The 20,321-nt window shown below is 39.5% G+C and overlaps 1 protein-coding gene and 1 long non-coding RNA gene across 4 annotated transcripts in view; one reads left to right on the plus strand and one right to left on the minus strand.

The window, feature by feature from the left end:
- Window positions 1-20,321, minus strand: part of LOC134228116 (hybrid signal transduction histidine kinase M-like) — a 480,207-nt gene that overhangs the window by 103,258 nt on the left and 356,628 nt on the right. The window lies entirely within an intron of this gene.
- LOC134219315 (uncharacterized) lies at window positions 10,948-19,690 on the plus strand. Its single transcript, XR_009981537.1, has 3 exons — window positions 10,948-11,267; window positions 11,348-11,423; window positions 19,454-19,690. It is a non-coding gene; the product is annotated as an uncharacterized LOC134219315 (long non-coding RNA).

Below are 20,321 nucleotides of genomic sequence, written 5' to 3' on the forward strand. Positions count from 1 at the left end.
GTCAATCTCCAATACTCCTATTAACTCGAATTCATAGAACCCGGTTGAGCTAAGCTAGTAAGTACGGTCCTGTGTGTTCTCCGCGAATTGAAATTGTATTTTTTTTCTCTTTACAGAACCCAGCACAATGGAGGAGCGGCGGCTAGACATTTTTAAACACTTCTTCCAGTCAGTTCCCGGAAAAGACAGATAAGCAGCAGCAAACCAAACCAAACCAGTTCGACATTTTCTCATGAGTTTTTTTTCTCAATAAGTTTTGAAAAGCTTTGCTGAAGAAGCTCTGCTCTATTTCTTAAAACCGAATATTGACAGCTGATTTTATTCTTGGGTAATATATGACACATCCGTATCAAAAGGGTTCAAGAAATTGAGGAAACATTTTTAAATGAATTCCTGAGGAAATTCAAAACAAGTGTTTTAGGATTTTTTGAAGAATTTCAAAAATAAAATCATTTTTGTATTGAGAAAATAAAAGATGTTCTTGTGGTGTTATCCATACGAAATCCTAATGCAATCGAACTTTCATAAGAAATCCTTAAATTTTATTAAGATTTTTATTAAACTGTTGGAAGTATGTCTTTAGCAATTCTTGAGGGACTTGTAGAGGAATTTCTGGATGAACTTTATTTTCCAAAGCATCTTTGAACGAAAACAGAATGATTTCATTTAGGATCTTTCTTGAGAACTCTCTAAATAGTGGTAGAAGGATTTTTTTTTCAATATTTTGGAACTTGCTGAATGCTTGTGGCCGTGGGTGGATATTCCTGAATGAACTCCAATCACAACAAGAGGAACAAAAAAGTGCGAGTTTGACGTTACTTTTGGGATTTAATTCGAAAAATATCAGCAATAAAATTGAAAACGAAAATATTGCTTAGCCACTAACAACGTCCCGCTTTGCTAGAAAAGAAATCTATCAGCAATGGTGCGTATCAGTTCCCACGTAGTTCCAGCTAAAAATATTCAACCTGTGCCAGTTGCATGGTTCACTTCCTTCCGATTTTGTTCCGCTTTCTGGCCTTTTGCCTTCACCAACAACGGTATCAGATGCGACCGGCTTGTATGTATGTAAATGATTAGAGATTGGCGTGGCGATAACACGTGATTGGGTCCTGTCTGTATCGACGTCAGCCAAAGACGGGGCTTCGGTTTGGCGAACATCGCATCAGCCGGCTTCTGGTCGCAGCTGTTGATAATAGGTCCTGTGCCCAAACGACAACGCCTATAGCGGCACACCGACGACGGAGAGACGTAAAGCCGGGCTCGAATCTAATGGCTCAGATCCCACCAAGAGCCCCATTTGGGATTTGTCTTCATCCTTTGTTGGCAGCACACACCGGTTGTCGTCATCGTCGTCGCCAAGAACACGGTGCGGAAGGGTTCACTCGGTTTGTCCCACCGACCGGCATCAGTGGGGACCTGGTGTGCGGCGGAACGGGATGGGGGGGCTGTAATTTACATAATTTCCAAGCTGCTGCCACTGCTGTGTCGTAATCGGTTGTTATTGATCTGCTGCATGCAGCTATCCCTTTTCCCAAATAGCCCGAAAGCATGTCGCGCTGCAGAGAGGCCGCACGTTGACGACAACGATTTGCTTTGGGTCAACTGGGGTCTTGGTCTCGCAGCTTGTTTTTTTTTTATTTTAGGGGTTACAATGACGACGCACATAACGCGCCCACAACGCCGATTTGCTTCGACATTCTCCGCGCTGGGTCCAAAAACAAGGGTTGTTGTTGTAATTTATACGTTGGCTTGAGCGATTATCTTGTTGTGATTAATTTATTGAGCTATTGACGGTTTGGGGAGTTGACGGGTTCGCGAGGCGCGACGCCGACAACGGCATTGATGGCCGTGTCGTGTTCTTTTCGAATAGTTGTGTGCCTAATGGGTCACTTTGAAAAACGATATTTGTGGAGCCGTTTGCTGTGGTTAATTACGCGTGGCTTTGATGGACAGGTGTGACAGCTGTTGACCCACTATTTTCGGCTTTCAGTTCGTTGGAAACTGCGTTGTCGTCGTAGCGTTGGGACTTGCGTTTAGCAACGTTGATTGGAGCCGTTTATTGGTAAATTTTTGATCTGACCACACATGGGATCCGATGATGAAGCATGAAATTTGGAATAATCCCTAATCACTTGTGAAAGATTTGTGTTTCCTAAAGACTTAATAACTTTGATCGGTCCGTTAGGGCCGTGTGGGCGATAGACATGCGCCTTACATTCAAAATTATGCTTTCTAATGTAAAGAAGTAGAACTCATTCAACAGGTTTTACGATTCCATATGTTCAAATGATTTGTTTTACATATAGGACGTAGGATTTTATGATAATGTATGAACAAGTCTCCTAAACCTGGTTTCTAATTATTGTTACAATCTTCCCGCATAGCTTTCAGCAGCGATACCATTTCGCGGTGCACCGGAGGAAAAACTCAAAACTCAATTCCCAAAACCAAGAAGGTGTGATGTTCCTTTCTCGTGCACAAAAAATCCATATCATAAATTTGTCACGCTCTGCCAGGTTTCGCACCGCAAAAAGTTGGATACAGTTGGACCAAATTAGTACTTCCTCGAGACGTCATCGTCTCGTGAAGCGAAACAAAAGGCGTGAAAGAGGAAGCCAATTTTTGGCAACATTTGGCTAACCAAGACGCCCGGAGGCGCCACCGTCGCTTCGCCTGTGCCCCGTTCCCTGTCTCCTAACTGTTTTATTTCTGCTCCAGGTCGGAACTTCACCCGGCAACCAGCCGTAGTTCCGGCTGCGCAGCGGTAACGACTTTGTCTCGCGACTGGAGCTGTGCTCCAGCTCCAGTTGCAACAGCCGGGGACCTGTTTTTATGCGAGATAATTTTAATTACCGATACATTTTTGCACCCATGTCTCGCCATCTTGCGTTTTTGCCTTTGTCGTCTTGGCCGTGTCGCTAGAGTTCTGCTCCGGCGCCTCCATTATAAAACGGGCCACTGAGGAACGGCGCGCGCTGCGGACGGAATAAGAAATACCATCAAAAAGTTTCCCAGTGCGCTCCATAGCTTGGCTTTCGGAGGAAAACTGTCGGCTTCTTCCCGTCATCCCTGAAAGAAATGCACGAGCCGGACGTGTGTGGATCCCTGCGCCAGGAGAAGTCGGAAGTTGGAACGGTTGTCGCCCTCCGACATCAACCGCCACCGTCATAAATTTGGGCTGAACGGAATGGAGTCATGTGCGGGGGGGTTGGTTGAAAAATTTTCACTCAGGATTGAAGACAATGCCTTCTGCCCGCAAAAGTGAATGGAAGACGAGCGAGGAATTCCTGTGAAAAGTTTCCTTTCGGGGCCTGGTTGGATACGGTGGTTGTCTGACGGTATGGCGTTGTCATCTGGCTTGAAAAGAAATTTAGGTTGAGGAAGGGAATGTGGCCTGAGTTGGGCTACTGGGAGCATCGAATTTCAAATTTCAAAAACTACCGTGGGCATAAATTTCTCATCAAAATATGTAATACCGAGTTTAACTTGCTCCCATGCCCATCCTTACCCCAATTCCCCACAGCAGCGGCAAGAATGAAAATGTGACAACACTACCAAAAAGTTAATAAACCTCAAACGTTCCGGAAGTATTGGCAGGACAATTTCTTGCTTCCCCATCCTCGTGTTCCGAGCTCCCACCCGGAAAATTTTATGTCAAACAACACCCCAGCGCCAGGGCTGGAACAGCTTGTGCCGGCTGTTGCTGCTGGTGGGCTTTTTCTCGTCCCACTCTGGCAGGATTCAGTGGCACTCCGTGCCTTATCTAGTATCGCTCTCATTTTTATGGGCCGTCAATTCTGGGAATTGAGGACCGGCGGACGTGTGTCCCAGTTACTGTTTTTTTGTCGTGTTATTTTCGAACATCAAATTCCCTCGCCTGAGCCGAGAGTAAGAACGTGACTAAACTGTCCAAGCTGCAGCAGCCACTCGGGCTCCAGCGCCACCGGAACGCAAGGCCGAAATTAATAAATAAGGTCGATAAAATGCTGCGGTGACGACCAAAATGACAATGGTACGGCGGCGGTGCGGTGTGGCGTCGCCGGTCGTCGGTGGCGGAAGCAATCAAGAAGGTTCTTGGGTGCCTGTTTATGGATCGGAACGGCCAGTAAGTGGAGTGTATGGCCAATCCGGTTTCAACTTGTTGAAATTTTTCGGGAGCTTACCGCAGGATATAAGTTGATGATTTATATCCTGTCTGAGTGGAAGGGACCGCTCGTGGGGTGATTATCGTCACCGACATTCACGAGCTTACTTTTCAATAGGAGCGGAAATGGTGAAGCGTGGTTTCGTGATCAATGAGACGTAGAAGTACAGGTTGTTTCGAAACAAAATAAAAACATATTTTGAATGACTGTAACTCAAATACATCTGACGCCATATTATTTCTGAGTTGTTTTTTGCTATGTTTTTGAAAATATTTTTTTAATCATAAGTTTCATCATTCTGATTGTCCATTCTGTACATTCCAACAACTAAGCGACAACACAGATCAAATTCAAGAGTGCTCTTCTGTTGTTGACAATTTTAAAGTCGCGCGTTCGTCTTCCCATACAAATCAAAACCATGTGTCGCTTGGTCGGTCGGTCGTCGAGCAAAAAAAACCAATGCCCATAAAGGCAGAGAATTTCACCGGAATGTGTCGTAGGAGTGGGACAAATAGACAGGACACAAAAAGGAATACCGAGAAGAAAAAAAAATACTCCCAATCCCAAACAGATGATGACAGAGCACGGGAGATATTCAGAAGGAGCTCGACTGATTCTGTGAAGTGCGGAAAAAAAAGTTCCCGATCTTCTTCGGTGACATATGTTCAGAGCTCGCACACACTAAACAACTCGAACGGATTTATCCGTGTGGCGGCGAAGGACCATCATCGGGGTATGCAGTGTGAGTGTCTCCCCCGTCCGGACTCGAACATGTATAGGCTGACGGTACGCCCAGCCGAATGGGGCATGAAATTCTACGTTTCTCTTGCTCAAGTGAGCTTTGAGTGGGAAAAGTTGCTGTTTTGTCATCAGACACGGCTGACACCGATACGTGGAATGGTAATTTCGTAGGCAAACTTCTATCCCGGTGATGGGCTGGTGGTAGGCAGATACTTGACGAGGAAACTTCGCGTTTATGGCGTTGTTTGCGACGTTGATGATTTAATTCAGGATCAGATTTTGATTCATTGAGGAAAAGCCTTACCTGGAACTTCCTCATTGTGAGATCAATAATAGAAAACAAAATATACCGAACTCTTCGTTAAATGAAACTCCTTACAAACAAATTTATCAATGCTGTGTTCCAAAACAAAAGGCGCAAATATTTGTGCACACACTTACAGACATCCTCGTAATTCGTCAAACTCAAACGATTGGTATATTTTTTGTAGATTTGGTTTATGAGAGAAGCAAAATGGGCTTTGAATATTTTCCTGGAACTTCTCCGTAATTGCCTCAAGATTCCAGCCAACCTACCTTGAAATGTTCTATAATTGATTTCTGTTGAATTTGGAGTCCGTTTCGTTGACGTCGCTTGGCATAAATGGTCTCTCTTTACTGGAATCGAATCCCACAAACTTCTCAGCAATGTATTTAATATTCTTCTTCCACAGTTATTAACTGTGAGGTTTCCAAGTCAAATAACAAATCAAAGTTTAGCACGTGCCTAGCAAAAATACCCTATGCCTTCTGGAAAACGGAAAATTTTTCAAAGCGGAATCTCTTTATGAACATGGGTTTCAAGCAAGCCGTCTTTAGCATGGATTCGTTTGTAGATGCGATTCTTGCCGTTAAGACTTATTCAACAAAGTACAGAGGAAAATGCAGAAAATTTCTTGAAATTTTCGTGGTAAAATTAATTAATGTGGAAATCTGGTAGAATTTTCCGTGAAAGCTACAAGAAAAGACTAATTTTGAAGGAATTTCTCTAAGAAATTTGGATGATTTTGACGATCATTGGATGAATTTCCTTGCGAAATTCTTCTCGAATTTCCTTGGGAAATTCTTCTCGAATTTCCTTGGGAAATTCTTCTCGAATTTCCTTGGGAAATTCTTCTCGAATTTCTTAGGAAAATTCTTCTCGAATTTCCTTGGAAAATTCTTCTCGAATTTCCTTGGAAAATTCTTCTCGAATTTCCTTGGAAAATTCTTCTCAAATTTCCTTGGGAAATTCTTCTCGAATTTCCTTGGGAAATTCTTCTCGAATTTCCTTGGGAAATTCTTCTCGAATTTCCTTGGGAAATACTTCTCGAATTTCCTTGGGAAATTCTTCTCGAATTTCTTAGGGAAGTTCGTCTCGAATTTCCTTGAGAAATACTTCTCGAATTTCCTTGAGAAACTCTTCTCAAATTTCCATGGGAAATTCTTCTCGAATTTCCATGGGAAATTCTTCTCGAATTTCCATGGGAAATTCTTTTAGAATTTCCCTGGAAAATTCTTCTCGAATTTCCTTGGAAAATTCTTCTCGAATTTCCTTGGAAAATTCTGCTCGAACTTCCTTGGAAAATTCTTCTCGAATTTCCTTGGAAAATTCTTCTCGAATTTCCTTGGAAAATTCTTCTCGAATTTCCTTGGAAAATTCTTCTCGAATTTCCTTGGAAAATTCTTCTCGAATTTCCTTGGAAAATTCTTCTCGAATTTCCTTGGAAAATTCTTCTCGAATTTCTTTGGAAAATTCTTCTCGAATTTCCTTGGAAAATTCTTCTCGAATTTCCTTGGAAAATTCTTCTCGAATTTCCTTGGAAAATTCTTCTCGTATTTCCTTGGAAAATTCTTCTCGAATTTCCTTGGAAAATTCTTCTCGAACATCCTTGGAAAATTTTTCTCGAATTTCCTTGGAAAATTCTTCTCGAATTTCCTTGGAAAATTCTTCTCGAATTTCCTTGGAAAATTCTTCTCGAATTTCCTTGGAAAATTCTTCTCGAATTTCCTTGGAAAATTCTTCTCGAATTTCCTTGGAAAATTCTTCTCGAATTTCCTTGGAAAATTCTTCTCGAACATCCTTGGAAAATTTTTCTCGAATTTCCTTGGAAAATTCTTCTCGAATTTCCTTGGAAAATTCTTCTCGAATTTCCTTGGAAAATTCTTCTCGAATTTCCTTGGAAAATTCTTCTCGAATTTCCTTGGAAATTTCTTCTTGAATTTCCTTGGAAAATTCTTCTCGAATTTCCTTGGAAAATTCTTCTCGAATTTCCTTGGATAATTCTTCTCGAATTTCCTTGGAAAATTCTTCTCGAATTTCCTTGGGAAATTCTTCTCGAATTTCCTTGGGAAATTCTTCTCGAATTTCCTTGGGAAATTCCTCTCGAATTTCCTTGGGAAATTCTTCTCGAATTTCCTTGGGAAATTCTTCTCGAATTTCCTTGGGAAATTCTTCTCGAATTTCCTTGGGAAATTCTTCTCGAATTTCTTGAGAAATTCTTCTCGAATTTCTTAGGGAAATTCTTCTCGAATTTCCTTGGAAAATTCTTCTCGAATTTCCTTGGGAAATTCTTCTCGAATTTCCTTGGGAAATTCTTCTCGAATTTCCTTGGGAAATTCTTCTCGAATTTCCTTGGGAAATTCTTCTCGAATTTTCTTGAGAAATTCTTCTCGAATTTCCTTGGGAAATTCTTCTCGAATTTCTTTGGGAAGTTCTTCTCGCATTTCCTTGGGAAATTCTTTCCGAATTTCCTTGGGAAATTCTTCTCGAATTTCCATGGGAAATTCTTTTCGAATTTCCTTGGAAAATTTTTCTCGAATTTCCTTGGAAAATTCTTTTCGAATTTCCTTGGAAAATTCTTCTCGAATTTCCTTGGAAAATTCTTCTCGAACTTCCTTGGAAAATTTTTCTCGAATTTCCTTGGAAAATTCTTCTCGAATTTCCTTGGAAAATTCTTCTCGAATTTCCTTGGAAAATTCTTCTCGAATTTCCTTGGAAAATTCTTCTCGAATTTCCTTGGAAAATTCTTCTCGAATTTCCTTGGAAAATTCTTCTCGAATTTCCTTGGATAATTCTTCTCGAATTTCTTTGGAAAATTCTTCTCGAATGTCTTTGGAAAATTCTTCTCGAATTTCCTTGGAAAATTCTCCTCGAATTTCCTTGGAAAATTCTTCTCGAATTTCCTTGGAAAATTCTTCTCGAATTTCCTTGGAAAATTCTTCTCGAATTTCCTTGGAAAATTCTTCTCGAGTTTCCTTGGATAAATCTTCTCGAATTTCCTTGGAAAATTCTTCTCGAACATCCTTGGAAAATTTTTCTCGAATTTCCTTGGAAAATTCTTCTCGAATTTCCTTGGAAAATTCTTCTCGAATTTCCTTGGAAAATTCTTCTCGAATTTCCTTGGAAAATTCTTCTCGAATTTCCTTGGATAAATCTTCTCGAATTTCCTTGGAAAATTCTTCTCGAATGTCTTTGGAAAATTCTTCTCGGATTTCTTTGGAAAATTCTTCTCGAATTTCCTTGGAAAATTCTTCTGGAATTTCTTTGGGAAATTCTTCTCGAATTTCCTTGGGAAATTCTTCTCGAATTTCCTTGGGAAATTCTTCTCGAATTTCCTTGGGAAATTCTTCTCGAATTTCCTTGGGAAATTCTTCTCGAATTTCCTTGGGAAATTCTTCTCGAACTTCCTTGGGAAATTCATTCGAATTTCCACGGAAAATTCATTCTAATTTTCTTGGGAAATTCATTCGAATTTCCTTGGGAAATTCTTCTCGAATTTCCTTGGGAAATTCTTCTCGAATTTCCTTGGGAAATTCTTCTCGAATTTCCTTGGGAAATTCTTCTCGAATTTCCTTGGGAAATTCTTCTCGAATTTCCTTGGGAAATTCTTCTCGAATTTCCTTGGGAAATTCTTCTCGAATTTCCTTGGGAAATTCTTCTCGAATTTTCTTGAGAAATACTTCTCGAATTTCCTTGGGAAATTCTTCTCGAATTTCCTTGGGAAATTCTTCTCGAATTTCCTTGGGAAATTCTTCTCGAATTTCCTTGGGAAATTCTTCTCGAATTTCCTTGGGAAATTCTTCTCGAATTTCCTTGGGAAATTCTTCTCGAATTTCCTTGGGAAATTCTTCTCGAATTTCCTTGGGAAATTCATTCGAATTTCCTTGGGAAATTCATTCGAATTTCCTTGGGAAAATCATTCGAATTTCCTTGGGAAATTCATTCGAATTTTCTTGGGAAATTCATTCGAATTTCCTTGGGAAATTCATTCGAATTTCCTTGGGAAATTCATTCGAATTTCCTTGGGAAATTCATTCGAATTTCCTTGGGAAATTCATTCGAATTTCCTTGGGAAATTCATTCGAATTTCCTTGGGAAATTCATTCGAATTTCTTTGGGAAATTCATTCGAATTTCCTTGGGAAATTCATTCGAATTTCCTTGGGAAATTCATTCGAATTTCCTTGGGAAATTCATTCGAATTTCCTTGGGAAATTCATTCGAATTTCCTTGGGAAATTCATTCGAATTTCCTTCGGAAATTCATTCGAATTTCCTTGGGAAATTCATTCGAATTTCCTTGGGAAATTCATTCGAATTTCCTTGGGAAATTCATTCGAATTTCCTTGGGAAATTCATTCGAATTTCCTTGGGAAATTCATTCGAATTTCCTTGGGAAATTCATTCGAATTTCCTTGGGAAATTCATTCGAATTTCCTTGGGAAATTCATTCGAATTTCCTTGGGAAATTCATTCGAATTTCCTTGGGAAATTCATTCGAATTTCCTTGGGAAATTCATTCGAATTTCCTTGGGAAATTCATTCGAATTTCCTTGGGAAATTCATTCGAATTTCCTTGAAATTCATTCGAATTTCCTTGGGAAATTCATTCGAATTTCCTTGTGAAATTCATTCGAATTTCCTTGGGAAATTCATTCGATTTTCCTTGGGAAATTCATTCGAATTTCCTTGGGAAATTCATTCAAATTTCCTTGGGAAATTCATTCGAATTTCCTTGGGAAATTCATTCGAATTTCCTTGGGAAATTAATTCGAATTTCCTTGAGAAATTCATTCGATTTTCCTTGGGAAATTCATTCGAATTTCCTTGGGAAATTCATTCAAATTTCCTTGGGAAATTCATTCCAATTTCCTTGGGAAATTCATTCCAATTTCCTTGGGTAATTCATTTGAATTTCCTTGGGAAATTCATTCGAATTTCCTTGGGAAATACATTCGAATTTCCTTGGGAAGTTCATTCGACTTTCCGTGGAAAAGTCATTTGGATTTCCTTGGGAAATTAATTTGAATTTCCTTGGGAAATTCATTTGAATTTCTTCGGGAAATTCATTCAAATTTCCTTGGAAAATTTATTCGAACTTCCGTGGCAAATTCATTCGAATTTCCTTGGCAAATTCATTAAAATTTTCTTGGGAAATTCATTCGAATTTCCTTGGAAAAATTCATTCAAATTTCCTTGGGAAATTCATTCGAATTTCCTTGGGAAATTCATTCGAATTTCCTTGGGATACCCATTCAAAACTTATTTTTAATTATTTCCAAGGTTCTAGAACGTTCCATTTTCTTCGATTTAAGTAGCTACTATACCCAGTTTTTTTCAACCGGTTGATAGTCATAGCTGAAAACAAAAACAAATCTTATTCTCACCGACCTCTCACATTGAAATATTTTCTCGACTCAACAACCTCACCAGTATGCAAATACTGACACCCACAATCTGTCACTACGTGCCATTCACACTCAATAGCACCGCGGCTGCGGTTGGGCGATCTTTCCGCGCACGTCAGCTCATCACTCAAAGTGCATCCCAAACAGAACCAGTTCCACCGCTGCACTCCGAAAAGCGGTTCAGCAGCTGTCTGTCAGTCAACCAACAGAACAGTACAGTCGCAGTCGGTATGCAGATGCAAGTCAAGTCAAAGGTTTCAGCCACTACCTACTGCTGATGAAAGGGAGCCATCATCGCGCCACCAACCGCACAACGCTCGTGACAGCGCGCGACGGAAGCGACGCAAAGAACCAAAACAATTTCCTTTCACGTTCATCATTTTGACACTTGCCGTGAATGGGAGATACACGCTGCACGTCCAACGGATTCCCCACCACCTGCCATGGTTTGTGCCATGTGTGTGCACTCCTCACTTGTTTATTTCTGTCCCTCGTCGGCCCGGAACAATAGAAAGTTATTCGCGGCGCAATCGTGTGAATTCTTCGTGGGTGCAGTCACAACAATAGCGCCCGAAATGAGCATCCAGTTACAAAGTGGAGGGCAGCGCCGTTTTGCATTTATAAGTGAGAAACAAAGCGTCGCCTTCGCGCGAAAAAAGTGGCTCTGAACAGTAATACAACAGCGCCTATTTGGGTGATCCCAAATGAAATGTTCTAACATTTTTTTTCCCGTTCATTTTCATGTCGGAAGATGCGGATTCAGCAGATCTGTAGGGCGCAGGCTGGCAGGACCGGGGTGTTGAAGGAATAAAATAAACAAACAGTAGGTAGGTACGGAAAGCGTTGAGCCGTTTCCTTTCGGATTTTACCCGAACTTAAACAAATCGGCGAAAGTGGAACGCTTTCGACATTGAACTGAAACACGCGACGTAAAAAGAATTTGTTGTTTGCCAACATACCGGGGAAATGCGGGGTTAAATTGAACCACGTCGTACCGTTAAATACATCAAATGTCATATTTACACGTATCGATGCATGTATCATAAATAGTAGCCTGTAGCAAAACTGAGTCTAAGCTGCGATGGTTAATATATGTAGGTACATGGACAGTTTAAGCGTTTCGATTTGATTGCTGGTGAATTTGATCAGTTCGTGTCTTTTTCATAAACAAATATTTCGAGGAAAATAACAATATTTAGTCTATTCGTTTGCTATAAAACTTTGTATAATGTTTAATAGAACTGAATTTCAACGTCCAAGGTTTCATTTCAATACTCCAAAATCTCGGTATTATCCCGTCTGTGTCTGGACTGCACCGTACTTGCTTCGCGCTGTTCATTCTGCCAGCAGCTGACCAAATTTCGCACCGTTTGCTCATCAGCTCGAGCGAGCAAAACGAAAGAGCCCTTTTTTGGCGCGCTGATGATTACATTTGTTGAATTTGCTTTGTTTTGTCTACGATGTCCCGGAACAAGGAAACGACCTCTGTAAACAACCGTAAGCGTTTTAACTGCCGCCGGGGCTCATTTTCATTGTTGTCGTCGCTGGGCGAGCCAAGCAATTTAATTTCAAGATTTTGATTCTTGTTTTTCATAGCGTGAAGGAAGCGAGTAGGTGGTATTGATATAAAACTGGAAGCAATCTGAGAGCTTGTGCCTTTTTCCGTCGTAAGTTTTCATGGAAATTGAAAGCGTTGCGTACAAAATAGTGAAAATGTATATCAGTGCAAAAACGCAAACCCCGTAGAGTCTTCGGGGTCCGTGAGCGGATAATTTTGATCAGTTCTAATTTAATTTTATCAAAATTATGCCAATCTCAACCTTTTTGCTCAAATCCCATATGTCCTAAATATAACATTTATTTTCTTAGCAGCACAACTCAGATCAATTTTGTTGCAGTAACTCATTTGGTTGTATATCACCAAAACCAACTTGTTTACAACATCTGGGTATAGACAAAACTACTAAATTTTTCATGAAATACGAATCAACTTCAACAGCTGTGCAATTATCACATTTCCACGGAGATTTTTCTCGAATTTCCACGGAAATTCTTCCAAATTTATTCCATCTTCCTCAGCGTTTTCTTTCTAATTTCTCTAGGGAACCCTTTTGAATTTATTCAAGAAATAGAACTTCAAGAACTACTTCTAAAGGAATTTCTTCTGATTTTCCATTTTTCTTTCAAATGTCTACGAAATTTTTATTCGAAATTACACGGGATTTTTTCAGCATTTCCAAGAGATTCTTCCAGATTTTCAAAAAAAGCTCTACTAAGTTTCAATTCGCCAAGGAAATTTTTCTCGGAGATCCATGGAAACTTCTTCTGCATTAGTCAAAGGTCAACGCAAGAAGCAATAACACAGCTCAACAAGATTTTGTCCCTAGCACCAAATAATGTGTCCCTAATAGATTTTTGCTCGCTGAATCCGAATCTGACTTCAGATTTGCTGTAACACGTCGAGATTTTGAGATATACCTTAATAAGTGTCGTAAAATCAGTGATTTTGAGCATTTTGGAACAGCCATTGTTAACCCTATAAAAAGAATTACTAGTCAATCAAGGTCCAAAATGGATCACAAACATCTAATCCTTCGAAATGTGGTGCATTTTGAACAAGTTAAACATAATAATGTGATTTATCTTCAATTTTAGTAAGTAAAAGTTATTTAAAAATATGTTTTATGCAAGCCACCTTCAAAGAAATTGTATACAAGCCTGATCTATGAACGGTTTTGAGAAGAAAGCAACAAGAATTCAATATAATAGTTTTTCCAAGCAAAAAAATTGTTTTCATTGAAGTAAGTTAAATTGATTGTAAATATGATATTGTATTTCATCTGGCGCGTTAAATTTTCAATAATTGCTCAAGTGATATGTTGTATTTACTGTCAATTGAAGCTCCTGTATTAAGTTCATTCGAATAAAGCAAGTACCTACGAGAACTGTACGCAGTTCTATATATTTTGATTATTCCCGCTATTTATGATCATTCCAATATTCCTATGATAGCAATTTGGGCGGAAAACTATCAATTAGCAAAATCAATCAACGAATCGATAAGTTGCATTCGATCGTTCCTGTGTATGATTGCATACAAGCTGAAGCTACGTTGACGGCTACGCAAAAGAAACCGGAAAACGTCAACAACTTACTCGTACGTGGGGGACTTTTTATTTGATTCGCGTTGAAAATGCTGCGTGGATGTTGCAATAATTCGAATGCAATTTATTTTATCTATGGTCAGTTTATAACAGTGAATGAGGAAAAAGTTCACTAGTTTTATCAACCTTTGTTATGTACTAAGACGCAAAGTTATGCGCCAGAAAAAAAAACTTGGGCTCCGTTCCACTTGCTTGCTGTTCAACATGTTACAGTTACCCGAGCATACGGTTGGATGATGCGCCAATTCTGCACTCTGATATTTCTCTAATTTAACAAAACAAAGGCATCATTGACAAAATTTACGATGTTACAAAATATTTAAGTTTCAATTTATTTACCGAGCTGGAATGTATTTTATTAGTCAATGTGGCTTGAATGCTCTGGTAGGGGATCTAGTAGAGGATTTGAATTTGTTAAAATTGCGATCCGATCTGTTTCCGTGTTGATTAAAAGAAAGGAACTTTCTGGATCATCATATTCGAACAACACAATTGCAACATGATAACAGATTACGTGTGGTGTGGTTAATAACCAGAAATCGAGCAGAATAACATTTTAGGAGGAGGAGAAATGTTGAGCACAAAATGAAAAAAAAAATATGGATATTTTCTAAAATGTCGAATGAAACATATATTTACAAACTTACTCGTATCTCTACTTCATTCAACATTTTCGTATCCCATTTCCTCTGGCCGCATGTTGTTGAATTTTTGGTGGCTGGTGGTGATGGCCTTTTCATGCAAGTTTTTGAAACGGACTTGCATGGAATATTTTTAAATTAAATTCACTGAACTTAAATTCAAGGTAAACCGAATAGAAAGCAATTGTAACGTGCAAATCTGATGAAAATTTATTAGATCACATGTGGTTCTACCGTTTCGGGTATTGATTGACCTAAAATTATGTTTATATACTTCATGAAAGTCTTTCGAAAAATGCCAATTTCTTCAAATTAGCAGTATTAATCTAGCTATATCTCAAAATTTGGACGTGTTAGAGCATATCTGAGGACAGATTCGGATTCAGCAAGCCAAAATCTACTGAAGACACATCAATTGGTTCTGAGGACTCGCAAAAGGTTAAATTTTGTTGCCCTGTGTAATCCTATTGGAACTTAATGGCTGAACAGACTGATAGCCATACTATCAGAAGGCAACGCAATAGGCAATTGTTCGGGTGGGGCTTAGAGACTGATCTTATTGATAGCCATCCTGCCAGACAGCAATGCAAGAGGCAATCGTCCGATTGGAGCTGGCTGATAGTCAATCTATCAAAGGGAAACACAAGAGGCAACGTGTCTTTTTATTCTCTGAAAGTGAAGCCTGACTGTATCTTCTAGCTTCATAAAATCGCTAAAGGTCGCAATGATGGGAACAGCGTAAGACATATTGCGGATCTTTTCAAAATTTCCTATTTTGCGGATCCCGCAAAGTTTATTTGCAGCTGTCAAAATTCTTCCGCCAGCTTGAAAATCAGTACACTGAAACAAAAATCTAATATTTGGCATTGTCATCGTAGAATGTCATGCCAAACACCAAAGAAAAAGTATGAAGTGACAATTGCGGTAGTTGAAAAATTGATCAGAATCTATTTTAAAGCCTATTACGCTGCTGATTCAGAATGCGTTTAAGGAAAATTTACTACTCAGAATGCGTTTAAGCTCCATTTACTTTACCCAGTAGTCGTTACTAGCGTTACGAAATTTCATCTACTCGTCAGCTCCTTACTGCTCACGGAATTTCAGTAGAGAAATCATTCCGTGATCATTCCGTATCCTATCTATTTGCACAGTACTATTCAGCAGAGTACCAGCCTTTAAACAGAGGAGGCCATGAAGTTTCCTGTTGAAAGCATCAAACAAATGCTTACATACTGCACAAGCCGATCTAGGGGAACTGTACCAGTTTTGGCCATGTTCCTAATTTGGCCAATTTTGCGAATAACTCCAAAAATAAAGTAATTCGCGAGGGTTTTATTAGTTCCAACAAGAGGTATATCCAGGCTTGCCAAAAACTCCTCGCCGAGTAGAAAATGAGCAAGAGCAAGAGTTTTTTTGAGGAGCAGGAATAAGCATCAAAACTCACAACATTGTGCATCATTGTGCAAACCCGAGCTTGTGCGTCGCAAAACAAGAGCGAGTTTATCTGTTCATCTTTTTCTTGTGGTGCGTCACTCACTTACACTCACACTCAAAACAACCTCCAAGATTTTTTTCTCATACAAAGCGTCGCTCCGGAGGATCAATGAATGCTCTTTCGCCCGACGCCTCACTCACATGTGTTTTTGTTTTGCTTTTCCTCACTCTGCGTTTTTGTACCTCTGCTTTTTTACGCTTCCACTCAATTGTGAGGATACGATGTTAGCATTTTGCTGATCATGATGTTATTTGACTCTAGCGAGGGTGAGGAGTTTTGTCAAGCCTGGGTATATCCCTCACGATTCAACGCTGCTTTCAACTGATCGATTATTTTGGAAAAATATGTATTTTTCAGGGTTAGCCAAATTAGGCACTAAGTTGGCCAAAACCGGTGCACTTCCCCTATTTATTTTTAGTTCTTCATGAAAGTGAGAAAACAACAAGACAAATAACTGTGAAGTTGAACGCAAAATACGTGAATAATTCCCAGTAGAACATCATCTAAATAAATTCACTTGGGATCCGTGTAAACGAAGGTAGAGAGGGCGGTTTCCAAATTTCTTTTTTTACCGTACTTTAAACGGAAGTATTGTGTTTTGCAACGAAATGACAACTTTCGTGATAATTTTCTAATGCTATCATAGATGTGTAAAATTTATTCGCAGTACAAATAGCACATGCTATCAAAGAATTCATATCTGGAATCCACCACGCGGCAAGAAAAAATTTCAAAAATATCAAAGTATGTTTTTTAGGCAACTATCTGGCGCTTATTTTTCATGACGACTAAAAATAAGCGGAGTAGTAGATTTTTTTTATTAGCGATACAATATTTATTATGATGGACAATGGACATAAGCCACTGCAGTGTTTAGTATGGATAAAAAAAATCCTGTCCACAAAAGCCACAGCGATATATCGTGGCAACCGAAACGACATCGATATTGCAACCATGACTGAGGCGCCATTTGGCCGAACGGGTCATCTAGCCGAATAGGTCATTTGGCCGAATAGGACATTTGGCCGAATAGGACATTTGGCCAAATAGGACATTTGGCCGAATAAAACATTTGACAGAATAGAACATTTGGCAGAATAGGACATTTGGCCGAATATGACATTTAGCCGAATAGGACATTTGGCCGAATGAGACATTTGGCCAAATAGGACATTTGGCCGAATCAAACATTTGGCCGAAAGGGACATTTGGCCGAGTAGGACATTTGCCCGAACAGGACATTTGGCCGAATAGGATATTTGCCAAATAGAATTCTACGAATTTCGTTAAGAAATTCTACGGAAATAAAAGTTTGAAGGAATTCCCAAACCTATTTCCGCAGACATTCCTAAAGCCATTTCCAAAAGAAATTGTAAAGAAATTTCCGAAGGAATTCTCCTAAGGGAACTTCGGAATGTTTTTCAGAAGCAGTTTCCTTAGGTATTTCCGAATAATTTTTCGTACAAGTTTTGACCAAATTTCCAAAGCAATTTCTGATGGAATTTCTAAAATAATTTCCGAAGAAAGTCATAAAAAAATCTTTATGGAATTTCCAAAGAAATCTCGTAATTTTCGAAGGAATATCTTGATGCATTTCTAAAAGAATTCTTGGAGAAAATTCCGAACAAATTCTTGAAGGAATTCACATAGAAATTCAAAAATTTCACAAACTCCTTCGGAAATTCCTCTAGAAAGTCGTTCGGAAATTCCTTAAATAAATTCCAAAGGAATAACAAGAGCCAATGGTATGGACTTTCCGAATACCTGAGAGTATTGCTAAAGAAAATCTCGAAAAGAATTCCGGAGGTTTTTATTTAAGAATTCTTAGATAAATTTCTAATGAGTTTCCTAGAAAATTCCTTAAGGAATTTTTGAAGAAAGTTCCAAATTAATTTGCGGAATAGGACATTTGGCCGAAAGGGACATTAGGTCGAAGAGACATTTGGCCGAATAGAACATTTGTCCGAATAGGACATTTGACCTTTGGCCGAATAGGACATTTGGTCGAAAAAAAAAACATTTGGCCGAATACGATATTTGGCAAAATAGGACATTTGGCCGAACAGATCATTTGGCTGGGTAGGTCATTTGACCGAACATGTCATGTGGCCAAATATGTCATTTTTAAAGTGAGAAATGAGGTGTGAAAATTAAGACGTCTCACTTCTCACTACTTATTTCCCACTTCTCACTGGGAAAAGTGAGTAGTGAGAAGTGAGTACTATGACGTCTCACTACTTCTCACTTCTTACTCCTCATTTCTCATTTTTCACTGTAAAAAGTTAGAAGCGCGAAGTGAGAAAAGAGACGTCTCATTACTCACTTTTCACTTCTTATTTCTCACTTCTCACTGTGAAAAGTGAGTAGTGCAAAGTGGATAGTGAGGCGACTCACTTTTCACTCTTCATTTTTCACTTTTGACTGTAAAAGCGCGAAATGAGTAGTGAGACGTCCCACTATCCACTTCACACTACTCACTTTTCACAGCGAGAAATGAGGAGTGACAAGTGAGAAGTGAGACATCTCTCTTCTCACTCTTCATTTCTTTCTTTTCAACTGACGTATTCGGTCGAATGACAGGTTCGGTCAAATTACCTATTCTGCCAAATTATCTGTTCGGCCAAATAAGCTATTCAGCCAAATGTCCTATTCGGCTAGATGTTCTATTCGGTCAAATATCCTATTCGGCTAAATCTCCTATACGGTCAAATGACCTATTCGGACAAATGACCTATTCGAACAAATGTCCTATTTGGCCAAACATCCTATTCGGCCAAATGTCCTGTTCGGCCAAATGTCCTGTTTGGCAAAATGTCCTGTTCAGCCAAATGTCGGCCAATGTCTTAATCGGTCAAATGTCCTTTTTGCCAAATGTCGTATTTGACCAAATATAGACCAACATAAAGGGCGTAACAGCCAAAATTTATTCCTTCTGATTCTTCTTCCACATATAGATCTATATATGTAGACGAAGAATCATAGGGAATGAATTTTGGCTGTTACGCTCTTTTCAAATGTTGGTCTAGAAATGTCGAATTCGGCCAAATGACCTATTCGGACAAATGTCCTGTTCGGCCAAATGACCTATTCGGCCAAATGGCTTATTCGCCCAAATTATTCATTCGGTCAAATGGCCTAATTGGCTATATGACCCTTTCGGTAAAATGACTTTCGGCCTAATGGTCTATTCGGCCAAATGGTATATCCGGCCAAACTATTTACGGCCTAGTGACTTTCGGCCAAATGGCATTCGGCCCAATGAGAACAACATTGTGATCTCTTGAAAATGGCAGGACAAACTCAACTCGCAACAAGCGGCATTCCAAAATGCAACAGAATATGACAATGACTGTTGCGCGGCAAACAAGGGAAGTTTTGGACGATGTTTTCGGATAAAAATTAATAAATTTATTTTATTTGACATAAAAATAGCCATCTGTTGGCATGATTTCAGTTTTACTGTTGATATATATATGCAACATTGTCCCTATCCTATGCAGATTGGGACAAAGATCTTATCGTTATTCTATTATGCAATTTTTTTTTGTATTTTTCAGCGACAATTACACTCATTGCTTGTAAGGTTCGATCAGTACAGCACTGGGGGAGGAGTGGCCATCGCCTTGTGACAAAAAAATGAATGCCGGCTACTGCCAAGTTTTCAACTCCAAATCAACGAATCATCGCGGCGTAAGTAAACATGCGAGATGGATCCCTGAGACAAGACATCATCAAGTTAACATGGCGGCGCGGGTGGTACATCACCGCTGGCGACCTCTACGCAAAATAACAAGTCTGGGGGAAACTCGGCACCATTCTCATCATGCAAGTGACTGGTTTATTTATTTATTTATTTATTTCATCTTTGGTTCAAAACCACACAGACTACAGTATCTTAATCCTATTTTTGAAGACAAGCTTACTAACATTATAATCAAACATATCACATACATCGTTAAACAATCTACAACATCTGTCAAGTGGTTTATTGTAACCGTAAGCAGTGCGGTGCGCCGGGGTCCAAAGCAATTGGGGATTGCGTAATCGGCGGCTAGGTGCGTGGAAATTGATTTCCCGGAGCACGCTACTGCAGTCAATGTTATCACGGATCATGTCAAAAATGTAAAGTCGTTGTAAATACGTTCGGCGTTTGGAGAGTGTTTGCAAGCCAATGAGCGTACATCTGTGCTCATACGGTGGCAGGTTATCAGGATTGGTCCATGGCAGGTGTCGTAATGCGAATCTGACGAAACGTTTCTGGATGCTTTCTATGCGTGATGCATGAATCGCATGGTAAGGAGCCCATATTTGAACTCCGTACTCAAGAATGCTTCGGACCAATGAGCAGTATAATGTTTTCAGAGCATAAGCATCATCGAATTGTGCAGAGTTGCGGCGCAGGAAGCCAAGCATAGTGTTGGCTTT

This window comes from Armigeres subalbatus, chromosome 3, assembly GCF_024139115.2.
Source record: "Armigeres subalbatus isolate Guangzhou_Male chromosome 3, GZ_Asu_2, whole genome shotgun sequence".
In the NCBI taxonomy this organism is placed as follows: domain Eukaryota; kingdom Metazoa; phylum Arthropoda; class Insecta; order Diptera; family Culicidae; genus Armigeres; species Armigeres subalbatus.